The sequence below is a fragment of the Protomyctophum bolini genome (assembly GCF_963924005.1).
Source record: "Protomyctophum bolini genome assembly, chromosome: 2".
Classification (NCBI taxonomy): Eukaryota; Metazoa; Chordata; class Actinopteri; order Myctophiformes; family Myctophidae; genus Protomyctophum; species Protomyctophum bolini.
Genome location: NC_137863.1, coordinates 12959593 through 12987092, shown reverse-complemented (window position 1 = coordinate 12987092; position 27500 = coordinate 12959593). Strand labels below are relative to the sequence as shown.

The 27500-nt window shown below is 42.9% G+C and overlaps 1 protein-coding gene across 1 annotated transcript in view; it reads right to left on the bottom strand.

Annotated features, from left to right (window-relative positions):
- The window catches only part of plxnb1b (plexin b1b), an 89823-nt gene that overhangs the window by 60478 nt on the left and 1845 nt on the right, over positions 1 to 27500 (bottom strand). Inside the window, exon 2 of the mRNA XM_080786030.1 lies at positions 9444 to 9523. The gene's annotated coding sequence lies outside the window, so the exon portion shown is untranslated. The remainder of the gene's footprint in view (positions 1 to 9443; positions 9524 to 27500) is intronic.

The window sequence follows — 27500 nt, the reverse complement described above, 5'->3', positions numbered from 1 at the left end:
AGTGTCAATAATCTAATGTAATCCTTGGTGCTACACTTCCCCTGCCAACCTGGGGGGCAGCGGACTGACCTCATGCTTCCTTCTATGCATGAGGAGTCCAAGCTGCTTCTTTTCACCTGACAGAGGGGAGTTTCCCCAGCCGGACGTAGTGTGTGGAAGGAACACGTTATTCCGACCAGTTCTCCTCCATCAGGCTGGCCAGGCTGGCCAGGGGGAGACAGTTTATAAAATAAAATAAAACCTGAGTAATATTAAATAAATCAAGATCGGACCAACTCTATCGAAAATTAGTTGGTTGTTGTTCACAGACACACACGGACGGACAAAAGCATGGTCATAGTACTGTACTGTTCAGTACAGTAAAAATATGTCACTGAACTGTTGTTGATGCCAAAAAGAACTTTCAGATGTTCTACACAGTGGCACCATGTGAATGCTTCACAAAGCCTAGGATCAAATGTTGCCTCCCCTACACTGTCTCCCTCTCTTTCCTACCGTCTATCTCTCAATATAGAAGAACTACTGATGGGGGAGGGGTGTTTGGTTTGCCCACAAAGCCTTGGCAGTAGTTTGAACTCGCATTGCAGTTGTGTGAGTCCTTATCTCCTGGGGCTCAGGAGGCCCTTTTACTTTATATTATGGAATATCACAATACATACTGTGGCAGGTCAAAAGTACAGGATAAGAATAATACAATATACACCATAATATACGCATTACGCATATTTATGCTATGTGTACGACTGTGTCTCTGCCTCTGGACAAGAATATCCAATTCTGTATAAAAAATGCCACAACAGTATTATAAATGAGGCTTTAACAGAGAAATACACAAACAACAGGACAATATCCTGCTGAAAGTATCCTTGTACTTGAATGGAAAGAGCATTCTGGGACCATGCAGGGACAAACTAATGTTTGGTCCATTTGGCTCAGGGCCCTGGGCTTCCCTGGTCTACTCTACATGGTCCATTTGGCTCAGGGCCCTGGGCTTCCCTGGTCTACTCTACATGGTCCATTTGGCTCAGGGCCCTGGGCTTCCCTGGTCTACAGTAAGTGGATGGCGAAAACGGGGCTGAACGAACTCGTAAAACTGTGTAGACCAAGTGTGCAGAACCAGAAAATGGCAACAATCATCACACAGTCTCTTTTTATGTGGTTCGCTTCCCACGACACGGCTTGTGTATGTGTGCGTGCTTTGCGCTTGATCTCACAAGAGACAGGGTATCGATATGAAAAGCACCGTTATACTCCACGGGATCTGCCCTTTGAATTATCGCCACAGTAGTCTTGTGTGTTTATGTGTATATAAGAAGGGTGTGCAGTCTTGATGAGGGATTGACAGTCTATCCCCTTCCAGTCTCTCTCCTCCACACTGTTATCAGTGGAGGCTCTGAGAGCCGTTTAAATACTAGTCATTACTCTGTCCTCCCTGCATGGCTGCCGACTAGCTGAAACTGATGGAGAGTTACAGTTACGGCCACAATACCGCCATATATCCTTAACTGATGAAGGATCAAATAAAAACATTTGCAGTGCAATAACTAATGCCTGGGACACTTTATGCAACTTTTAAGGGTAATTTATGACCCGCCGCATGCCAAGAGCGGTCGAGAATAGCCGACCTAACAAGCTCACAACGGGTCACGGATCTGCAGCGAATCTGAATGACACATTAATGCTGCGTTCACCCAGGCGGATACAAAAGATGGAAAGATACAAAGCTACACAGCATAATGTGCAGCTCACTGAAGTTGAAACCAGCTCAATGTTTTTCTACCTTTTGTAACAGTTGTATAGTGGCTACAAACTCTGGACGTATCTTTATATCTTCATGTCGCTGGCTTCCATTGAAAAAGAATGGTAGCCTGTATCTTTGTGTGAACGCAGCATAGGAGCCTCTGAACAACACAGAGCCAAAAGGCGTTTGCACTTAGTTTACGCCCACACATCATGCAGCTAGACGGCTGCACCCCATGACTGGCACAGCCCTGGGTACGGTATAGCCAACCCGGCCCCAACTTTAAGTTAACCATGATTCTCTTAAGTTTCGTGTAGATAACTCTCATGTATTCATGGGTACATTAAGACCACTAGTAAACACAACAGTGGGTGCTTAGCTTCACATGCAGATAATAAAGTAGCCAGCCAGTCCCATGGAACTGTGGGATGCACAAGCTGGACCAACAATTACTATTGTGCGCACCACAGACACAGATGCATTGCATACACACACGCGTACATGAAGTCAACAGTGTTTCATTTGAGTTATTTTGAGTATTTAGAAAAGCGCTTTATAAATTATTATTATTAGTGTAAGGACTGTAAGCACAAGCACAGAATACACACTCACATGCACAGACCCAAACTACAAAAGAAAATATATGAATTCCATGCCAGAACAGTGCAGAGCCTTTCAGACCCTTTCTGGAGATAGCCTCGTCTTCCAAGCACTTCAACAATAAAAAATGATCTATCAGGAACAGCTCTGCACAGTCTGCAACTCTGCCTGAATAATCAGGCCCTATTAAGGCCCTATCTATCCTCTACCTCCCATCATCTATAATTTACCCTAGAGAAAACACTATTCTCTTAGCTCCAGAGCTGCTACTTGTCCAAGAGCTGCTGCTCACCTGCCACACATAGCACTTCCATAGTTGTGGGCCATGTTCACAGACTTTAAATCACTGCACAAGGCAGATATGAATTGCATGCGTAGAGGTTAGTAGACGCTGGGGGTCTCATCTTGCAGCCCCCCCAGCATCTCCTCACAGAAATTCTCAAAGAAGAGCACTAATTGGAGGGTTTTTTTTTTGCACGGGCAAAGAGCACAAGAGAACAATAGGAATCGGTCCCAATTTGTCATCTTGAAGGTCCCTCGGAGACACTGATAATGGTGCGTGTGTGTGTGTGTGTGTGTGTGTGTGTGTGTGTGTGTGTGTGTGTGTGTGTGTGTGTGTGTGTGTGTGTGTGTGTGTGTGTGTGTGTGTGCGTGTGTGTGTGTGCGGTGAGAGAGCTGGGGGGTCATGCACGCCCCAACACCTGGGGACAGACGTACATATTGATCAGTCTCCTGTGTTTAACTGTACCTCTGGGTACTGAAGCACCCGAGGCGCCGCCTCCTCCAACCCCCTCTCCAATCTGTCCATTGTCTCTTTCAATCTCGTACTCCATCTCCTAACTCTCGCCGCAAGCGGCCTCCGCTGCCCTCTCCATTCATCACACTTCTTCTCTTCTTCTGCACCTCTCCATGTTTGCTCAATATCTCCAACTTTTCTCTTTCTCCTATACTATATTGGTTCATTAATTTCTCTGTGTGTGTGTGTGTGCGCACGTGCGTGCGTGTGTGTGTGTGTGTGTGTGAGAATATGCCTTTCTCGACATGGAGGGAACAGAGGGAAATGGGAAAACACAAATCTTTTTATAATGTTCCAATAAAGGATAGTGGGAGGACCGGAGCGACAGGATCTTGGGGGTCCTTGACATGAAAAGGTTTTAGCAACACCGGGTACATTTGGTTAAATTTGTACAGTTTCAGAGTTACACACACACGTACGGGGGCCATTTGGAACCCACTCAAGTGCGCACTCAAGGGTGTGTTCGGAAATGCGCACCGGGAGCACACAGACTCACCTATTATAGTTTGTATTGGCAGTGCGCTCAGAGTATCTATATCCAAACGCCCCCTTTGAGACCCACTGGAGTTTAGCCAACATGACCATATTGCGACCATTAGCTCAATGGTAAACATTTTAGCAGTTGCACAGGAAACCGGGTTCAAATCGGGGGTAGAAGAGAAAAGTAACATAGTGCCGCTTTATTGCATATATTTAAATTAATGCATGGTCTTCCGTTTGCAAATTCTAGGTCAGAATACTTCGGGTGTGATGACCCAAAAATACAGAACCACCAACGAATAAACAAATCAAAACCAACCACCAGTGCAGTGGGACTAGCAGTGGATCTGCACTTCAGCACAGCAGACAGGTCCCCCGATTTTCATAGATTTGAATAACAAAATGGAGCATAATCCAGGCCACGGCAGAGTGGTTATAAAACCGAATGAGACACAATGAAAACACACAATCACTACGCTGTTTCCTTCTCATAATTTAGATTCTGCTGGAAGGGTCCCTCAGAATTACCACAACAAAAACTGACTTTCAGACTTCACTATTCCCTACCGATAAAGGTTGAACTGTTACTGTTCGCATTTTGATATTAGCAGAACAAAAAAACAACATAAAGTTACATTAAAGATGCCAACAAAAGCATGTATACCTTCCGTGCCACTGTACATAAAAAAGGAATAAAAAAAGAAAGGATAAAAAGGAAAGAAAACAAAGCTGTGAAGTAATGCGAGGTTGACCCATTTCGTTTTACCTTTTTTACCATTTCATAGTCTGCCTTTGATGTTGAGCAGCTGAAAATATTACTCAGTCAAAGCAGCAAAGTATTAAGCAAGTAGTGCTTAAAGCTTCCTGCAAAACTCAGTCCTAGAAAAGTATTTTCCTCTTGCGGGGAGAGGGGGGGCTAAACAGCAGAGAACCGATATATAGATGTTGGAAAGGTAGCCGGAATCCGTGACTGAATGTCACAAAAATGCTCGAGCGATTATTGAGATTCCAGACCCTTCTCTGGACGTCCAGGAAGTGACAGAGATGGACAGAGGTGACTTTGAAAGCACAAGGGAGTAAAAAAAAGAAGAAGAAGGCAATCATTCAAAATGAAAGTATGGCCTGTTCTATACTTTTCTCTCTCCCCCTCCCCTTTGGTTTCCCTTTCCCTGACTCAATCCTGATGTGCTCATGAAGTACAGGCATATACGTAGGCTGACGAGTCTCCAGAGATGAAAATGTCGTAGTAAAAAAAAAGAAAAAAGAAGAACGTCAGAAGACTAAATGACATGATTTGATTACTTCGGTCTGCTTGCTATACGAGTGCTCCTTCTCCGTCACTCGAGGAAAGTCACCTTGCCTCCCGAGGACAGAGGGCTGTGTGGATAAGCACAGCGATTAGGCGATGTGATTACATCATGGCTTGGTTAACGCTTGCAACACCAAAAGTACAATCACCTGGGGGTAATAAAAGTTATTCACTGCAAAACAATGACAGCATAATGTTAAAGTTGGCTTTGCGCTACAGTTGCGATGTGGGATTTGAGGCAATTTGAGATACATGTCAGTGCATGCATCCTAGTGCAGCTGCCTGGTCTAGTAGTATGCATACTGGACAGGCTGGAGCAAGGCACTCTTCAGGTTACGAATATCCTCTAGGGGGATGCTTAGGGCCTAAGCTAAGGGAATAGATTTACAATCAAAGGCCACCCTTTGAAGAGATGACCACAACCTTACATGCACAAGCTCACACATGGTCAAACACACACTTGAGTGATTAGGTGCCAATACACAGCTCATAAAAAGTACAACTACCGGTAGAGGTCATGATTGTATTATGGTAATCTGTCGGGGTAAATACTGGCATATTTCACTTTTTCCCACAGACAGCTAGTAATTCTCACATGCTTGCCATTTGTAGCTTGTTCTAGTCCAATGGGCACACAGGTCAAGGTGGCCAGGCTGCTTTCGTCAGTCTTTGGCATAGGGTCATTGGAAGATCAGTGTTAAGTCTCCACAAATACAAACAGCAGGACAGACTCTCTCTTCAAAAAGGCTGAGTCACAGACTTTGGTTGATGACCTGAGTGGAATAATTTGCTTACTGTGACGCAAACATTGAGGTCACACTCAACCCCCAGCTCCTCAGACAGCAGTGTCCCAGGGCTGAGACGCAGTTGGACAACACAGACCAACGGGGGTTGAAGTTAGCAGGAACACACCAAACCACACCCTTGGCGGTCCACACCCGTTGGGTCAGACATTTTGACTGGGACCATTAACGGAGCATTATGGAAGTCACAAAGAAGTGGTTCCGGGAAGGCCAGTGTTAACAGATAGATACATCTGTTGTGGATTATTCTATAATTTGGTTTCAAGTGTCCTGCAGTTACAATATTTACAATGTACTTTTGGCATTTGAGGACTATCAAATTTAAATTGAAGCCATTAAAAGCCCCCACCAGCAGTGTGGACAGGACTGTCACCTGATCTAGATTCTCTGACTCCAGCAGTGTAGGTTCACTTAAGCAGGCTTATTTGGTATTGCTCCATATTGCCATCAAACTCATAATGTTACTTTAGATGTCTGATATGCTCCCCCTCCCCCCTTTTCCCTGACTGCCCAGAGACCCCAACTTTGGTCAATCCAATAGTTTTTTTGATGCAGTTCAATTCAAGAACAATATGTCCATGAGTGTAGTTCACACTCACATTGGTGTGTTCATTGGGATGTGCAGTTGGCCAAGAATGGCCTTTCTGTATTTCCTTTTCAGCATCAAATCATTTAAAAAGCCTCCACACCGATGCCATTTCGGATCCCGGCCTGGAACCCAGTTGCAAAACAATCAACATGTATGCAGTCATATCATATGTTGGAGAGATTCCCGTTTTGGAAATCGTTCGGATCCACTAAACCGCCATTGAAGATTCAGTTGTGATCCTATTTTAACCGCTAATGTTTTCATGTTTTCTTAAGCGATTTAAATAATCAACCTTGTGGAATTGTGTTCATTGTGGCAGGTAAATTCTTCAACAATCCGTCTTGCTTTATGATTATTTTAGACGACAACTTTCGCCTACATGGTGAAGTTGTGTGTTGCTATGAAACAATAGCGTCTGTAGGAGGCCAGGTGTGTCACAGTCAATGCACACACATGCACATTTCACTCCCCTGCCGAGTTTCCTGTCTGCCATGGTTGATCATTTCCATGTAATCTAATGCTTGGCTGCTCATCTCCGGCTGGCTTTAGCTGTGTGTGTGTGTGTGTGTGTGTGTGTGTGTGTGTGTGTGTGTGTGTGTGTGTGTGTGTGTGTGTGTGTGTGTGTCTCTCCATGAGTGCCCCTGCATGTATGCAAGTATATAAGCACTGACTATATTGTGCTTTCTGATGTATTGGTTGAGCAACAACAGTTTGCCCTGCATATCTCAACCTTGCCCTGTCCCCTGGCAAACCTGATTAAAATCAATTATTCAAGTGTGTGTGTGTGTGTGTGTGTGTGTGTGTGTGTGTGTGTGTGTGTGTGTGTGTGTGTGTGTGTGTGTGTGTGTGTGTGTGTGTGTGTGGTGTATATATGCTTGTGCGTATTAATGCTTCAAGGCTGTCCATGCAAAGCAAGGTTATGATTTTGGTGTGTATCTGTTATGTATGTGTGCACACCTGCCCACATGTTTGTGATAAAGCTGGGTAAACACAGTGAGAGACAGGAACGTGGTGCATTGGTTCATCGTGGTGTGTGCATGTTTTGAATTAAGTCAGAAAACACTTTGAGCAGCGTTTAAAGAATTGTGATGCTCACTGTAATAAAAAAAAAAGTTTCAGATCAACAAGAAGTTTAACTTCATGACAGTCTAACTGCAATGCAATACACAGAACTTATATTTGTAGTACACACACACACACACACACACACACACACACACACACACACACAATTATAAGTTAGAACACTATACCCCCGCAGACAATAATAAGTGAGTTCATTGACATACACCCCTCACTTGTGAGTGAGGTAGCGTTTAAACAGTACTCAAATCACAGGCCTGGCTCCAGTGCTGCAAACATAATGACTGTGTGGAAAGCATAGAGAGCTAATGTGGACATGAAGTGACTCAGTGAGACCCTGAAAGAGCCAAGCACTAAAACATTGCTTTTTATAAGGGCTACATGGAAACGAAAGCTAAATGGAAAGTTACCTGTTGCACATACAAGTATTCATTTCAAATTCAGGGTACAAGGGTTAAATGTTTGTAAATTCAATTTCAGATGATCGAATACGTTTGTATTGCTGGCTTTAACGTTGAAAACCGATCATGTTCATTGAGCAACACGGTCGTATCACCATTTATAAATGTGGCTTTAGAGGGCTACGTGGGCAGATGGGCGGCAAACAGTTTAGCTGAAGGTGCAAGTTCCACACCATGACCCTCCCAGTACAACCACAGAGGCTTCCGTGCTCGTCCCCCTGACCCCCACCCTGCATTTAGCCCATGAACCTCCAACCAGCCAACTGACCCCCCCCCTCTCTCTCTCTCCCCATGCCACCGCAGTCTGAGAAAAAAAAAGGCCCTGGATCCAATTTCACAATGTAATCAAAACATTAGGCTTTGAGGGATCGCTCGGAGGACAGGCAGCCGTCAGAATGGCAACTCGGACATAGGAAGAATCAAGGAAGGGGGATCAAGCAATGGTTTATGTAACCAAGGTCAGCTGTGGAGAAAACGCAATAATCCTTGACTGAGTCAAAAAAACAAAACAAAAACCAAACGCAAGAGCACAAGGAGAGGGCGAGAGAGGGAGGGAAAGAGAGCAGACCGAAATATGAAAACAAACAGATAAAAATGCTACTGTGGGTGCAGTCCACAGCATGGCCAGAGATTCTGGGTTGGTGTGGGGAGAATGTAATTGGGAGCAGGCGTAAGCGTTGACACTTTAAATAGCTGCTGAATGTGCAGGGATGCGGTTTAGGGTGGGGGGGGGGGGTAGTTGTCAGAGAGGAGAGGAAACTCAAATCCCAGGCGATGAGCTATTGTATAATTCAGATGAATTGGAGGAAATAACTCGAAAGCTGTAAGCATTACTACCCAGGGCGGCACATCTGGGTATTTATGGTAACACAACTGCAGCAATGACCAAAAGAAATTACTTAAGGATAAACGTTTGAACTTAAGAATATCATATTTTGTATCATAAAATAAGTTATGTCAATTCTGAATTTATTAAAGTACAATGTTTCTTCATCAAGTACAAACATGTACATGAACCAGAACATGTGAAGGTGGTGGGCTAGAGAAATGGCCACAACTCACAATCATTCACAATGAGAAGACCGAGAAATTGTCTCTACAAGGTTTCACTCATTTGCCACAGAGATCTTTTGAGTCTTTTGCTCCTATGGCACTCGTCGCCGAGATCGTCTTTCGACGTCTTTTTTTAATTTATTGATTACATTTCACAACTCTGGTTGCCTGCAATGAAGTAAACGGCTTAGCCGCTTATGATGTCTTTGGGAACGGATTTTTCCGAATCCATTTAACTCAGATTTGCTGCGTTTTTGATAAATAATACTGGTATGTACTATGTAGGGGTCTGTTTAATTGGCTGATGCCTACCTATCCCAAACCACATAATCATTTGATCAAGTACACAATGTAATGTGATAACCCCACATATCTTCAGATGCTTGCCACTGTGCGATGTGAATACATTTTACACCAAGTAGTGTAACTGTAACCACTGCACTCTGTACTGTTGTCACATGTGTAGGTCATGATATATTAACTTGTATGTAAAGATCAGGTCAAACACAAAACCATTTGGATTCTTACCGGACAAAGTCTGCTGCTCTACGCCTGGCATTCCAAGCTCCTGGAAGTTTTATACAGCCCCCATGAGAATCAGTCCAAACCTGAAGGAAAGACACAGGTGATTAGAACATTTACATTTTACAAGGACTACTTCTTTCCCCGGGCCTGTGTTTCCACAAGGCGAGGAGCTCATCGCAAACTATACCATTACAGTCTTGGAAAAACCGTGACTTCAGACACAAGAGACAGACAAAATACCATTGTCCGCAGAGCCGAAGGATTCACCAGTTGAGCCTAACCAATTTGAAACGCTTGCCATGTCATCTTAATTCTTGCTACGTGCAGGTGAGGCCTCCATGTCTGGTTACAAGGCAGCCATTGTTCAAGATGACAACAAAGAACCTGCTGAACACGGTGGGGCAATGCTTCATAAAAGTCACCTTTAAAAAGGCAGACCCATGACTGCTACAAAGATGAGAGCATAGACCCAGCATGACAAGCAAAGCAACCTCTTAAAAAAGCAAAACGTTTACAATGGCCAACAATATCCAAAGCCACAAACAGGGAATGGTTAAGAGAGAACCAGCATTAGAGAGGTATAAATTAAAATAAATAAAATAAAAGAAACCTGTGCTTAGTAAGCATTGTAATGGAATGTATTTGCCGCTTAAGGTATTCAAAGTCAAGAAAACCACATGGACTGGAGGCTGGGTTGAAATAAACAGTGACATGCCTGGCCAGTAAATCTGATTGAGCTTAAATGATCCAGCTGAACAGACGTTCTTTTCATGAAACGAACGTGAATAATTTACAACTTACTGAAGAGCTGAAAAGGAAAGGAAAACAAAACTGTCTCAGTGCGTGCGTGCTGCACATCTAATACTTTTTGGTTCCTTCTCTGAGGGTATTACAGAGCTGTCAGAGCTATATCATTCGCTTGGCCGCAGGAGCTCTGAAATGACTCTCATTGTCTAGGAATGTTGCCTTAACCTGGCTAACACTTGGTAAAACCTGGAGCTTCTCCAGTCTTCCCTCCAGGTAGTAAAAAGAGAGAGCGTATAGTGAATACGATATGCTCCTGCCCGGAGGCCAGCTAGCTAGTGCATACATGTGCTGTCTTTGCATCTTATCGTTGCCTTGGAGATGGTTTTAAGGAAATCCTATAGCTGTCTTTCTGCCAGCTGCCCTTCCTTCATGCCTGTGTATGAAGTAAGAGCGATTTAGCCACCATGTGAATATTGGTCGTCAATTGGATCTGCAAGGTCTAATTTATTTACCGCAATTCAATGCAATGCCCTACCAACAACAAGTCCAAGCTGTGTCACTTATTGATGTAATGGCTCTATTTGTCACTGAGCCAGAGTGTGACGGCCAGGCCCAGAGCTGAGCCTCATGGGGAAAATGGGGAGCCAAAGACAAATACCTCTCCTACGCTCAGAGTGAGCAGAGTGTGCTGCATTGAAGAGATTGATGTTGACGGGAACAGGAAGTGTTGTTGTTTGTTCCCCTTGACTGTGGCTTCCTTTTTGAAGATTAAGGCATCATCAGGATGAGCAAACAGGCCAAAGACGACGTTATCAGAGGAGTCAAACAGAGTTAACGTCTGTTAAACACACCGCGAGTACATTATCTGTCCCATTTTGCTAAAATATGACCACACAAGTATATAATCTGAGAAATAGACATTGTGAGGAAAATGTTCTGTCGCACACGGAAATAGATGATCTACAAGCTCACAACGCAACTCCTCAAGTGTGTGTGTGTGTGTGTGTGTGTGTGTGTGTGTGTGTGTGTGTGTGTGTATGTGTTTCCTAAAAGAGAAATATTGGCCTAACTGTAGCTGAAAGTATTTGTACAAATATGGAGTGCCCAACTACATGGAAAGTTATACAAGTAGTAACTCCTTTCAGTACGCTGTGGTGCGAAGGCAGTGAGAGAGAAAGTCGTGGACAAACTGGACATACGTATGTTCTCAAGTTAAGTACATGCATCCATCCATAACACAATTTTATCATTCTCAAAAGCATAGTTTTTAAAGACACCTCTTGCGTGAGTATTAAGATAAAAAATACGAATCTCTCGTGGAAGAGTCACATGGTGGTACTTAACCTGTGAGGAGGGTGACGTGTGTGTGAATGAGTCTTCCCTGGTGTGTACCAGCAATTTATCTAAAAGATATATACAGTATATCTGGAAATACTGTTATTCCAGTGAAACACAGCTTTGGTTAACCAAGCTCATCAGTTAACTGATGAAATGTTGTAAGGACATATAATAAAAATCCAGGCACACACTCATGTTAAGGGGCGACTGGGATACGGATGCATTTAACCCATTCTGACCGGGCGGGAACCCATTTTGGTGTTTGCATCATGTTATGCTTTAGCTATTGAAAAATAGCAGATCTACAAGCTCATAGCGCGCCACCGAGTGGCGCGCTACGAGCTTGTAGGTCTGCTATTTTTGAAAAATCAAAGAACCACTGACATTTTTAAAATCTGATCTCAGGTCAGAATGGGTTAATCAGACCAGTGTGTGTCCAGTGGTAAACCTCGTATGAATCTGATCTCAGGTCAGAATGGGTTAAGCCTTAATGGCTCCCTTTGTGGCCATGAAATGGACTGTGCCCGTGTCAGCCAAGTTTCCCATCGTTAGTGAATGTATGGTGACTCTACTGGTGACGCGGTGTGTGTTCACTCTCCCTTGCCAAATTCGGTGGGTCACAGACGGCCAATTGTTCTCACACACTCTATGGGGGGGTGACATCACAGTCATTGTACTAAGTGTCCTCTTAAACATGCCCGCTGCTCCAAATAAACAAGGACCCATCTCGAAGGGGCCGAGAGGGGCCGAGTTCTACAGTTCTACATAACTCAGGTCAGATGAAGACGGAAAAGAAAATATTACTGCTGCACCACATGAGAAAGCAGGGAGGCAGGTTTTCTGTAAACAGAAGTGGGAAGCACCGAGTCCATCAAAGTGGCTAAAATAGTTACAAACAAGACTTGTGAGAAAAACAGACTTCAAAATCATGGTGTTCTCAGTCATGAGTGCAAGCTTTTACCCTCAACTTGGCATGTTGGTACGTTTTGGCATACACCACAGCATCATAATGTTTTTGTTCTACTGCCTTCACTTGAAGAGGGCAGGCTACATTTCCCATACTTAAAACCACAGCTGTTAAGTGACTGAGGAAAACGAAGCGTCATCAAAACCAACAATGCCACCATTTCTTGGGCTGTTAAGCTGTCAGTCTTAAAACTGCCATTGACAGTATTCCGTCGGTTCTAAACACTCTGTAATTAAATACCGAAAATTCCTATTTTAATCTCTCTTTCTTTGCTGAAGGATGAAAACGAGGGACTTAATTATAACTCCTAAGGATCCTGTCCAAGAGGTTCTGTCCTCTCTGGCCACTGGGCAAGCACATGGCTTATGCCCTCCTAATTGCTTGTTTCCTAACTAATGACATGCCTGAACAAAAGTTACGCCAAAAGCAGCCCACCACAAAAAAAGAAATAGAAAACTGATGGTGATGCTGTGATGGCAACTCATGTTGGTCTGTGGAGGTTCATGAGCTATTAGCGCTCCTATAATATCACTGGGCTTGCCCCTCAAAAAACAATATTGCAGACATTACAACATAAAAACGTCAACGATAGTCGATATAACATAAGTTAACTCATTTACTTAAGGGAACAACACACATCCCCACCACACCCATATATGATAGGATATTGCTGGCGATCCCAATTATGCCAACGTGAATGTAGAGACTGCCTAAACTTAAAACCTTTCTTTAAGGAATAAAATGTACATTTGTCCAATCTGTACTGTATGTCAATATAACCGATACAATTGGGGTGGTTGTATTTTGTCTCCCTGCTCTTCTATTGAGACATTTAGATCATGTCAAAGGCCATGCATCACCTAGAGTCCTGTGTCTACTGTCTAGGTCTAGGTCCTAGAAAGTAGACACAGGATCGGACACAAATTCTGACCTGAAAGTACTGGATGGCAGTCCGTACACTGTAACTTTGTGAAGCTCCGACAATCAGTGCTGGGCTGCAGTGATTGGTGATAGACACAGGTGCAGTCAATATGCTGAGTGTCTGTTGACTTACTCAAGTTCAGGTTCATAGCCTATAGTAGGACTGACCCAGAGTAATCTAGTAAGCGAGTGGCGACACTATACTAGCGTTGACTCCCATCATAACAATGGATTGCGGAAGACGTGTTCATTGACATTCTATCTCAATGGGATAGTTCCAACCATAGGAGCAATGTTTGGAACTATAGCCGATAGACACCCGCTTTGCGGCGAGATCAAAGCGTGTCACTACTCTCCTACTCTACACTCTGGACTGAACCACATAAATATACTCTAAATAAGATAATCTAAATACAAAAAATGCACATTACGACGACCTTGCAGGCGTATGCAAAGGCAAGAATTATGTAATTTAGATAGCATATTATGTAGACATAGCATTCTATAGTGTACTTAGTACACTAGTTTCATTGTACAGATATTCTACTCGTAGACGGATGTTAGGTCCTTAGCTTACTTATGATCCTTGATGACTATTTCTATGCATTTGATGTATGTTGTTCTTGCTTACTGTAAATCGCTCTGGATTAAGAGCATATCTGCTAAATGCCTAAATTGTACTTCCATTACCATTGTGTTTTTTTTTTATCTCTATGCAAGGGGTCATACGCCCTTTGAGTGAACTCCCATCTCCCTTCCCATGACAACCCACTGTCTCATGGCTTCCACTTTGCTAACCCCCCCTCTCCCAACAATGGTCTGGTCTGTCCCTGCCAAGCATGTCAGACTTTCACACATCTCCAGAGATCACATAACGTTAGTGGCTGCAACACTGTTTAGAGTCAATCTAATTTAGGGACAGAGGGAAAGAGAGAAACACATAAAGGTTACTTTGTTTGTGTGGTTTTTATAGGGTCACAAAGTGGCTCACAGCCACCAAAATCACTGTCCATTGAGGACAATGATTCCAGTCATGCTCAAATCGGCAACGGCAGATTGCTTAATATAGCAAGGAATCAATCGGTGAGTTGCATAAATGCCAGTTGAATTTCAGTACCAATTCAGTACTAAGGATGAACTTGTGTGTTCACTGGCCAAATAACGAAATCTCCGTCTCCCGGCCTCCCGCCGCTATAAGAACTGAGTACTGCGAGTAGAGGCAATCAATTAGGCTATCCGAAGTAGTCAGGTGATAAGAAGCGGCCTGCTCACTCCTCCTTACACATTAAAGGAAGCATGATCTCAGTTCGGGGCTCTCCCCAGGTTGGCAGAGCAGAGAGAGCAGCCCCCAGGATTACAGCTTAGGCAGTTGGCACGGGTGGAAAAAATGGGTTAAAGTCTTGTTATGGGAAAAACAATGATGTCGACTTGGGTAAAATGTTTCTTTGCTGCATGTACAGCCACGCTTTCTTGGATTGCCATTTTAAAACTCTGAAGGCGCTGAGACCACCACATCTAGTCAAAATAACTTTACAAACACAACAAAACAGCATGCAAGGTCAACATGCTCCAAGGGCACTTATCCTATGTGAGTCCTGTGACCCAATAGTGTGACCTCTTTGGTGAACTGAACACGTGTGTTAAATAGCTAATTAGTATCTTGAATTTATTTCTTGTGCTATTAAGTATTACCGGTAATCAAGATTGTTGTATTTAATCACATTGGACTGATCCTTTTTATTTCTCAAACCATACGTTCCCGCGCCATAGAAATGAACAGGAATTTCAGTGTGATCTTCTAGATCAGCTATTTTCTCTATTTGACGTACAGTAAATATCGACTTAATCACCATTCACCATATTATTACACCCGTACAACATTAAGGAACAGATTCCATTTCTCATGAACCTTTCATCTCGGTGGAAGCCATGCAAATAAAACAAATGTGTCAGGCATGTATAATATTTATCTATGACTAGATGTCATTACTAGGTTCAATGGAAAAATGAAGAATCTACTGCATTTTCCACTTGATGTAGGCCTATCAAATTAAAAAGAAAAAAAAGATTGTGATCCAATTTCTCAAAATAAGACTGCTAATTTCTTTGGCAATCTGTCTTTCCCAATTCCCATGAAATAAGGGTCTGTTCAAGCGTTGCTTGTTTATTTCATGAACTACAATTCCCGTTCTATGAAAATGTGAGGTTTAATCTAAAACAACTTGCTGTAGCCAGATCCTGGATGATAAACCTGACTGCTGGATGTTGACATTGGATTCACATTTTATTCCACATCTTCAAGCTTAGCACTTCAGTCCAACTTCCATTGTAAAAACAGTAAACATAAGTTTGTCTTCATCAACTCTTTTACATATCATCTGCATGCCAACATTAATAGGCTACATTCTATCACATAAATTAGTCTTGATTGATCTGGATTGCTTTCAGATATACTTTTGAGTATGAACTGTAATTAAAATAAGTAAATTGAAACCGGATCTCTCTCACCCAAGCAAAATGTAGATGCACTAGTGTCACTTACGCATATTTTCATCCATTAAAAAGGCAGGTACTGCATTCCTCTGTAATCAGTTATTTGTTAAAAGTTGTCGTTTCCTTATATTCCTTGTCAAATGAGAGTTTACGCGTCAGCTTTTTACAGCACCGCACTTCTCAGTGCGGTGCAGAGATCACTGTCACTGTACAAACCAATACACCAAATTTACACCATAGCCTTTAACTGCCTTCTACTATGTAGGACATACGGTCACACAGCAGTAATCAGTTTGTGGCGTGATCAATAAGTGAGCAGATTGACTGTCTGCAGTCGATGGGGGAGTGGAGGGCAGGGTCAGAGGACAGTCTGATGATGTCATGATGACTGAGCAGGCACATGTTGATGTTGGTGTGCAGTGCATGTACTGACTGCATAATGTGTGTGAGTAATAGTCGGGACTGTAAAACATATCTGGAGAGAAAAGGTAGGGACTATAAAGTTGCTAATAATGGGTGTTTGAAAAGGAAAATCAAACAGACCTTCTGTGAAGGGCCACGTTTTATTTGCAATCAGCTGACCAAAATAGTCTTCAGCAGGGGGCCCAGGACCCCTAAGGGGTTCTCAGAATTACTAGGGGGGGCCGACAAATCTTTGTGTGATAGCAACTTTTATTTGACATGAACCTCTACCCTTGCTTTTTCTGAGGAGAACTTGAGACAAAAATAGACTCACTTTTACAGAGTGAAAGATCAAGTTTACTAAATGTCTGAAAATGAACATAAACACTGATGATAGTGCTGGCTATGAAATCTATGAAAATGTTTATTCTGCGACACAATTTTATACATTATGTAGTGGGGGTCCCTGCTTCATGTCTCTCTCAGCTAAGGGGTCCTTGGCCTAATATAAAAATCACACACGTGTGAAGTGAGGGACGCTCTAATCATCGTACATCATCAAGAATGGTGGTCCCTTATTGGCCAAGGGTTCCCAGTTCCCACCGACATACAGTACATATGCCGATTTGCTCAGACACATATGACGTAAATTCTCCATCCATTGTCAATGGCATTTAATGTTTGTGTACTGTTCAGAAAGAATCCACACTATAGCCGTTTATAGGAAAAAACATTAAAGCATGAAGATTTTCTAAATGTCCACAAGCCTTTCTGTCCAGGGTCCTGGTTTCATAGTCTGGTCTCTCAACTGAGATCACAAGATTAGGTGCCATAACCAGAGACTGAGCTTGCCACATTCACAGTGAAATGTGAAATGTCTCCGGCCAAAGGCGTGGCTGAGACAATGTTTTTGCCCCTGTCCATCCATGCGTCACTGTGTGTCCGTCCGTGAGTAGCCTGGTCTAGCCAGCCTGCTTTCTGGTCTAGAGGGGCAGGCGCGCAAGGAGCAACCGCTGGAGAATATTGGTTCACCGATTTGAGACAAACATCACGCAAATCTTAGACTATAATAGTCAAGTCATGTGATCACACATATATCTATAATAGTGAAGTTATGTGATCAACACATAATATGTTTTTCATATTGCATCGTGATTGGCTAAGATTGCCTTCTAAAGTTTGCAGGTGAAACTTTGCATGCACATTCCCACTAGGCCAAGGAAGAAGAGAAGAGTAATAATAAAAATTGTTACTACTAGGCAACCTGGCCTGGCGGAGGCCGGCGTTCCCATACCAGGCGTACACTTTGCTAGCTGTATCTCATCCCTAGAGATGTCAACGTTTGTGTGCATGACAAATGTGTTTTTATTTTTCACTCACTGCTTGACATACTTTTGGTTAACCTATAACATTGTGGAATGTACTCTCTGCCCAAATGATCACCCTGTGTCTACTCTGGACAGCAACACCATACGTTTGTGTCCATCTGAGAATGTCTGTTTTAGGTATAAGTGTGTGTGTGTGTGTGTGTGTGTGTGTGTGTGTGTGTGTGTGTGGCGCTGTGTACGTGTTCTGGCATTGTGTTTCTGCTACCAGAATTTCCTACAGCTGGATCTCATTAGGACATCTGTGTTCAACTGAGAGGACACGTGCAATGTGTGTGTGTGTGTGTGTGTGGGGGGGGGGAGAGAAATATAAATTTCTACAAAGTGTTGAAGAATGAGGCATATGAACCTACAAGCGAACAAAAGAAGGGCCTGGATGTGTGAAATGTAAATAATTAAAATAGACTTGTTTACACGTTGCGGCTAAAAGTGTTTAGCACAAGAAAAACAATCCCTGCATCGTAAAAGGTATGTAAAAAAATATATATATATATAGCACACCTTAATAAAGACAGAAATGATAAGAATTAGCACTAGCTCTAAACAAAGCAGGCAGTATTATTATGACAGTCTAACTACAGTGTGAGAAAAAGTGGAAGCCTGTGAGTGAAGTTCAGCTGGACTGGTGCACTGGAAAAAATGCTTTGAGTCCTAAATACAGAACAAGTCAATAATGTCAAACAGGAGGGGGAGTTTACGCTATAAACTTTTGTTTAACAGCTCGCCTCTTTAAACTTCTCTCCTGCTGGGCACCGCAGGACTGTATATTTTTAGCATCCCATCTCTTGCTTCCTCCGATTCAGACCCTTAATAAATATTTTCACGATTTTTCAAAAATAGCAGATCTACAAGCTCGTAGCGCGCCACTCGGTCGTCTCGGTGGCGCGCTATGAGCTTGTAGATCTGCTATTTTTCAATATCTAAATTATAACAATGTTTAAAGGACAAAGTGGACAGGACTTCCAGGACCTCACATTAGGCACACTAGGCAGGTTTTTTTTATGATGGGATTCACGGACACCTGCAGGCCCCCCAGACTGCATGGTTTGTTTGCCTGGTAGGAGTTTGGGCTCTGTTGATGTTTCCATGGAAGGAATGTTAATGGCCACCGAGATACAGTCAACAAGTACAAGTATCTGCCAATAGGATCACAGAAGACAAAGAGGAGAAGTAGAAGGGGAGGATGATACATTGGTGCAGGCACAATACAAAAGAAACCCTGAACTCTTATCAGAGATTCCACGGGAACTTGATTTATGCACGACACCTTGGCCTTGGGCTATTTCATGCTAACGTGAAGGCTTACTCCCACACAGAAAGACGAGTGAAAACAAAACTATATTCTAGTTTGAGAACTAAACTAACTATATGGGGGCAGGGCCACAACTAACACCGATTTTTTTTTCTAAATGATTTACGGCTTCAGTGTCGTAATAATTACCTAGTACTAACCTAATTACCTACCCAAGTACTTTATACTATACAACTACAATAAAAACTACACAATAACAACTATACACAATAACAACTATATACAATAACGCTGCTGTTGTTTTCAGCAAAGTACTGTCACCTCCCAGGCCAGGGTCATTTGGAAAGTGGAGCAACAGGACAGCATTTTTACACCTTTATAACAAGTGGAGATGGAGATTAAACAGCTTGGTGTGATCCACGGGCAGTGCTCACTCAGTCCCTGACGAGGTCAACAGAGGGAGTGTTATGTATCACATGCACAAGAAAACACACAAGGTAACCCTCCCCGTCCCCACCTTCTCTCATCTAACAATGCCAATGTTAGAAGTATATGCTCCAGAATCCACTGGCACTCTCACGTGATCAATCATGCACATTTTAAATGGACCATGAAATGTGCTCAGATTCCAGGCAGGAAATGTCCTGTCATCGTTTACATTCATTGCTAATGTTAACTAATTACCTTGGCCTTAAAACATATCATCCCCTTTAAAAGAATGTTCAGTCACTTTTCTATAATTTTAAGTTTAGACTGTCGGTAAGTGTGGTGATTTTTGTGGTTACTGGTTTTATTTGATTTGTTTTTGGGTTGTTTTATAGCACTTTCACTGTGGAATGCAGCAGCACATGTAGACTGCCTGGTAGCCGAGTGGGCGTGGAGCAACAAAGAGATACAGTATTATGGAGGTTTTTTTGTGAGTATCCAGTAGTTCTGAACGGTGACACTTCTAACATCTTATGGCCAGGCAGTGGCAGCATACTTTAAAAGAAGTTAGCAAGTAGGCTAGACTTTGAGGAATGTTTTTTGAAAATAAAGACAAACAAACAAATAAAGGGACCCATAAAAATGTGTATCTCACCCACAAATGTGTCCCGACCCAGTGTTGGTGGCTATTTGAACTATTCATGTTTTTCAAAATAGTAAAAAAGGCAAAGAAATTGGGAAGGAAGGGAAAAGGTGTTTAGCACCGACGAAAATAGGGCCCTTAATCTATTAAGAACTAGAGGTCATCTACTTAATGTTATTGGCCACTGTTGGTATCATGGGAGGGGGAGATGAGGTTGAGTACAAACTACACTAGAACTGGTCCCAAATAACTGAAAGTAGATTAACTGAGCGTCATACTATTGAGGGGCATTTAGCACAAATCATGCTAGACCTAAAGCTTATCATCGCTAGCTATGTTGCTAGCAACGGGGCAAGTTGAGCAACTAAAGATACAAGCGGTGAACATTAGCAAATTACTTTACGATGATGGAAATGTTTCCGTAGAGTCAACTAATTAAAATATCAAGGAACATGGACTTTTGTCACATACAGTACGTCCACAGAGGCAGCCCACGTAATAATACCAACTTTAGTTTAACTCTACTCCAGCCTTACACTGACTGGGCATGCATGTAACGGATACGATTCGTTCACGGAGGGGCTGCCAATATGTATGCTGCCAGTATAATCACATGACATCACCCACCCCCAAATGAATAAACAATTTTAAAGAAGAAGAAATTAAGGTTCAAACTAATTCCACCAAAAGGTTCAAACCCCCATAAATGACTTCGGGGCCGGGGCCAGCACACACACACGCACACACACACACACACACACACACACACACACACACACACACGCACACCTTACTAAAAGTGCACGAGAACCCTGAAACAGAGGACTAGTTCATTTCTAGCCAGATTAAAGCTACAGAGGTGGAGCTGGTGGAAAAGCTTATTCTTGGTAAGCAAGAAAAAAAAACCTTAAGCTCTCCATTAATAAAACAAGGAGAGAGTGTTATTTATGAAAGCTGCCTGTAGGCTCATTGTACACAGATCTCTTAAAGTACATTGTAAGCCAAGCAAGCAGAGCCAATACATTACAACAGAACTCTCACAAGTTCAAGGCTTTCCAAAGGCTTTCCAAGCCCAATGCTTTCCACATGAAATTTGGTCTCCTCTGAAGAGATCTACCCAACATTGAACGTGTAAAATTAAGCATTAGTGGCACGTTTCCAGTTTATTTCACCCAGATTACACCTCAAAGCATCAGGAACAGAACCACATTTTTGGATCAGTTTAAAGATTGCCTAAATCAGAGCTAAGTAATCAGTCAATGGGGTGGGATTATATGCCTTTATATGACATTACAGTCTTATGTGATATTAGAGTGTCAAAGAGCAAGATATTCAAAAAGGTTTAATAAGAACTCCTGTAGGATTCTTATATTAACCATTGAAAGTATGCCATCATGTCATGGCACACGTACACAGTTAAGGATGAGATCGGGTTACCCTTTGGTTGGAGCTTGATTCTCCCAAGCCAAGAGCGATATTTACTTTGAAGGGCAGGTCATTTGTGAACCTGTCAACCTGAGGTTAGGTAAGGCAAATCTGGGATGGTCTGGGGACACTGCGTCCTTCATTTGCGGAGTACAGCAGCTAGCCAATGTACTCAACTGTTAACAGGATCAGCCAACATTCAGTCTCCTCTCTCCATAGCAACTCCCTATTTCCCAGGACTGAAAGGTTCCCTCCTCCTGGAGTGTTTAAAGGGAGGTGGGGGAGGGTTAGGGGGTTAGTGCCCAGCTTTGGCAGCCTCCTTGAGAAAAAAGGGTGTTCCTGGGGAAACTCAACGCTGCTCATTTTCCTAAAGCCGCCATGGTTGCCACTTAGCAACAGTCGCCTGCGTCGGTATTCCAAAACGCTGCCTTTCACACCCGTCGGCATGCCTGCCAAACCGGCACACATGAGCACCAAAAAGAAGACAAGTATGACCACAGCAGATGCTTCTTGTATTGTTGCCTCTGGAGTCAAAAGCCAAAGCTTGCAACCTGACGTAATTTAGATGATATTCAATTTCAAGTGAGTCCATAAACCTGGGTGTAATTGGCCACCTGCCTGGCTGCAGCCCTGTAAAGGAAAGAAGAAGAAGCACCACTACACTGGATTAAAAAAAAGCAAAAAAAACATATATATATTTCACCCTCAAAATCCACAGCACTCAAATCACGCTCAATGTGTTCATTGCCATCTTGAAGCAGGAATCCAACTGCACAGACTTGGAAAAACAGAATGACGACAACTTTGTGGCTTCAAAGTGTGAGTTTTCTTTATAGTTTTTTCGCGCTCATTTTTTGAGGTGTAGGCGAGGCAGGTTGGGCTTCCAGGTGGTAGACAGTCTAGACACGCCCCCATCCTACCACACCCACTCACCTGTCTGTCCCTCCTCTGGGTAGAGGAAGATGAGAATGAGATGGCCCATCAACACCAGCTGTTCTGCAACTGACAGAGCAAAGGAGAGACGCACGCACATCGTCCTTTTCCTCTACTCTCCCCTTCCCCCCATGCTCTCCAAGTTTGGACAACTCCTCTTCTTCCCCCCCTAGCACCTCCTCTCACTCTACTCTCCAGCTCCTCTGCCCAGTTCTCTCCCTCTCCTTGTTGCTGGCCGGCCTTTTCAGCCCTTTCCTTTTCAACAAAAGAAACAAAAGGGAGGCAGGGCTGCTTTCTCTCTCTCCCCCCTGCAGAGAAAAGGGGAGGGCGGAGATGAAGAGTGAGAGACAGAGACAAGACCACCCTTTATCAAGCTGCAAAAAATAAGTACATCAAAAACGAAAAGAAGAAAGAAAAAGCATCTGAATGCACGCATCACATACATATAAAGCCATTAACACTTGCACTGGCATGCAAACACTATTGGTAATACGATACACACACTTACTTGCATCCCAGCATCATATTAAGTCTGTGCAGGTGCACACACAGTGACAGTCATACACAATACAGTGGAGGATTAGCTTTGTGAACATACGGCTTGCTAAGGTATAATGTCTACTGTCAGTTCTTATATTCTGCAAGTTTCCCATAAATGAAAGCTTTGCATTTATCCCAAGAATGTGTGTCTCTGTCTGCGTCAAATCTACCCCTCTGTCTCCTCACCTGCCCCAGGTGGAGGTCTCTTCTAACAATCATTGGTTCAATGACAAAGGCCCTGTCAGCCATGTTATCCTATTTCAGCACTATAGGGCCTCTCTCTGCAGGCCTTCCACAAAAGTTTGATTCAACTTGTAGAAAAGATGGGAGACGATAGAGCAGTGTGGTTAGGTCTATGAGTTATGTGAATGCAAGCCCAAGGGAGAGTGGTGAGAGGGATAAAGGCTGAGGAGTAATGACGTATAGAAAGCCGAGAAAGGGCTAGAATTCAGACACCTCAGTCAGGGTAACAAACAGTGTGTTGTTCTGATGCCATTTCTTTGTCACGACCCACACTACAGGTCTATAAATTAAAAGTTTAGAAAGAACTAGTTATGTCCGGGATGTGTGTGTGTGTGTGTGTGTGTGTGTGTGTGTGTGTGTGTGTGTGTGTGTGTGTGTGTGTGTGTGTGTGTCCTATGATTTATTGATTGATAATTTTATTTTTGTGTCCTGCACACAAAGTGCCCAACCCTCAATGGGTTTAGAAGACACCATATTACGATTAAAGCATGCTTGTGTTCACATAATGCATTTTATTACAGCTGTGTATAGTTTTAATGTTGCGTTTGTGTTGTTGTGAATTAGGGTTGATGTTGTGTTGGTGATGGTGTTGCGTAGTTGTGTTGATGTAGGGTTGATGTTGTGTTGGTGATGGTGTTGCGTAGTTGTGTTGATGTAGTGTTGTCATGCTTTTTTGTGTTGTGTTGTGTAGTACTTTAGTGTTGATACTAGTGCCGATAGTGCAGTACCCTTCATTCATTGGCATCACTTCGCCGGCTTCCATTACCAAAACACAGGCTGCATGAAGGCGACTGGTTGGACAGTTCTCGAGATACATAAAGGACAATCATATACACAACCACAACCTTTACTTCAGGACTTCACAGGTAGACCGACTGTGAATATAGACCTTAGGCAAACACACATCGACTCCATTCATGGGGGAACAACCAGAAATGAATGAACAGACATGATACATGCATACATGCATGCGCACAAGCAGGCTGGCGCACGCACACGCACACAGCATATGAGCTGCATGTGGTGGAGGCATGCAGGGTGCCCTTATGAGTTAATAATTCACCCTCTTATAGGACACTTCAGTGGCTGCTTCAAAGGAATTCCAACAGTGTGCTGAATCTATTTTACATGGCACAACACTGTATCCGGGGCTCTATTAACATATCTGAATATTGAACAGTTTTAAGTTTTACGTCTAATTAAATCCTAAGAGAGTTTAGCAGTGTTATTATCGCAGTTTATTTTTATCAGAACTAAAATCAGTCTTGTTTATCTCAAGAACTGAAGACTTGCTGATTTTAATCAAGGACATACTAGAGGGGGAGATGCAGCACGTCAAGCAAAGGTTTACAGCTGGGATGATCACCACAAGCATGGTGGGGGTGGGGGGGACATTCAAGTACAGTACAGGGAGTATAATGTAGGATTCCAGGCACGGAGGCATTTCTAATACAGGCAGGAGCACCAGCTCATTAGTGACTTAAGAAGATGGGCATTAACCCATTCTGACCTGAGATCAGATTCATACGAGGTTTCCACTAGACACACACTGGGTCTTATGAACCCATTCTGACCTGAGATCAGATTTAAAAAAATGTCAGTCGTTCTTCGATTTTTCAAAAATAGCAGACCTACAAGCTCGTATCGCGCCACTCGGTGGCGCGATATGAGCTTGTAGATCTGCTATTTTTCAATAGGTAAAGCATAACATGATGCTAACACCAAAATGGGTGCCCGGTCAGAATGGGTTAAAGATATTCATGATAGTGTAATATGCAGAATCAGGGGCTATTAATCAACCTGAAACCATAATCCGCATTCAAAGAAAATAGTTCACCCGTGCCAAGTTTTCTTCTCGACTGCTCTTATGGGATTCAGATAAAAGCGGTGGCTTATCCTTTAAAGATGCATGTATGTACAGTATTTGTCTGCATCATGGAAATCCACTTTGCTCCCATGTAGGGCAAATGTATAAAGTTAGATCATGGATTAACCCATTTTATTTCATGGGAGTGGTCTTAAAAGCTATATTCATTTCACATTCATTGTACAACTCAGTTCATCAAATGAGATAGACTGCAAGATTGTGCATCGTTATAGATTTTCTAATCTTTATTTAAATGCTTTCTAATTGACAAATGTCCTCAGATAAGGCAGTATTTGATGTCTGCCATCTAGAGAGATATTCAGGTCTCATAGAAGGGTGGCATTGGAGTATCAGATTTTGTACCCACCATTTATCCCTCCTCCTTGGGGGTTTGCACCACTAACATAATTGTCCCTAATCTTCCTGCATCTGTTGGCTTGTAAAGGCCCATTAAACAGCCACACCACAATGATAAGGTTGCTGACTTAATGCCCAGTGACATAATTAAATTGAGTATTTAATCTGACCATGAGAGCCAAGGGGCCCCAGGCCCAGACCCCTGCCAGGCAAGTGAAGCATTCACATGCTTGGCCTTGTCTGCCCTTCCAAATAACTTATACTTGATCCACGTTAGATTGATCATCTTCTCCTGAACAGATAGGAGGTTAAAAGCAGAGCTGTCTGTGTGAAAGCTTCCTTCAAAATGTTGCAGTTGCACTATCATTCTCCTGCTCGATAACTATTTAAATTCCTTCACTAGAATCATAAGCACACAGTATGTCAAGAGGCTCTTTCCACAAAGATCCCGGAAGAAGATAGATTTTAAGTTAACAGTTTTCATATCTATCTTCTATCTATAAATGTGCCATGTCTCTGTGTGTACGTCTGAAATCCACGTAACTCGAGAACCGTTCGCCCCACCGACTTCAAATTCGACACACGGTGTTAAGTCCGTCGGATCGCTGGTTGTCCAGAACCAGCACAAAAGCTTCTGCCCAGGCGCGAGACAGGGCTCCTGCCCAGGCTCCATATATGGAGCTGGCCTGTTCTGACATCAAATCCCAATGATGTTCTTCTGATCTGACATCTGCATAGTATATATATTTGGGCTTGGTCCCTTAATAACAGTGAAAAACGTGGCAAACAATGCGTTTAAACGGCACGCAGGTCATTTGAATGAAGCCCATTGTCTTTGGCAAGTCCAGGACACGTGAGTAGCGTACATACATACATTCATCAAACAAGTGTTTTTGCTCAGTCTGTATCACATCTCATTTGGCACGTTGCAGCAGCCCTGTCCCGAGCACAGCCTGTACCAAGAAAACACTTACTCAACGCCACTGCTGATGATCTACTGCCACCACCACCAAACGCAGCCATCAAAGCTTCTAGCCTATCTCCGTCCTTGACTGGACCTGTTAATTAGCAGCCCGACAGGATAAATGCCACCGCTGATGCTTAACTAGACAAATCATGGTAATGTCGCCTCCGATTGGACAGCGTCTGCCCTCCAAACCTCACCCCAGCAAGCACCGACACTGAGCCTGCTTCGAGGACGTTTGACTGAAAGAGAGGGACTACCGAGTACCGTATGATGAAAGGTTTTGAATGATGCCACGTGTTCTCAATGCCATATCCAGCTGTTAGACATAGAAGACAAGAGCAACAGACCTCCCTTCACCCTTTGACCTTTGGCAACTTGACAGTGGTAGAATGTCAGAGGTGATCCTTGTTTATAGGAAGACAGTTGTTACAATTGCGCTGTCACACTTCCTATTATAAAGCCAATAATCCAGTGTAATTGTATAGTTCTTGAGTAATTGTGTGAAAGGCAAGCAAGCAGTTTATTTTGTTGTCTATCCATGTTTTTTGTTGTCTTTTTAAAGGGGACAGACAGAGTAGACTGGCAATAGTCTGGCAGAGTATAACTTTCAATATTTTCAGTAATATCACTCAAATACCAATAAGCACTTTCCTTGAAGGTTTGCAAAGAAAAGAAAAGAAAGATGGGATTTCCCAACCCCCTTCATTTTAAGTTGTTTCAGGTGAAGTGGGACCTTACGGTCAAATTGTGAACCATTATGACAGCATTCATACACATTTACACAATATCAAAGGTCATTTCACAAGTCAGGATTGCTCTCGCCCTGGGTGTCTGAATTTGTCCAGGTACAAGTGCAAGAACAGGCCAACGGCTAATTTGGCTCATCTACAGCCATTCATTCGGGAAGAAGAGAAAACACATGTCCTATTCAGCTCCCAAAGACTACTTTCATTCTTCTCTGCTTAAAAAAACAAATTCCTAATTGCTTACACCAATAAACGGACATACATCACAATCATGGCTTAGCTCTCTAGCTATTACTCAACTTCTCTCAAATAATGGCCAACTATAATTTGTGTGTGTCTGTCAAGCCGGACTACTTTCCAGAGGTCTTTATTTTTGGATCAGGAAAATTGCTTGTATGTCCTGATATA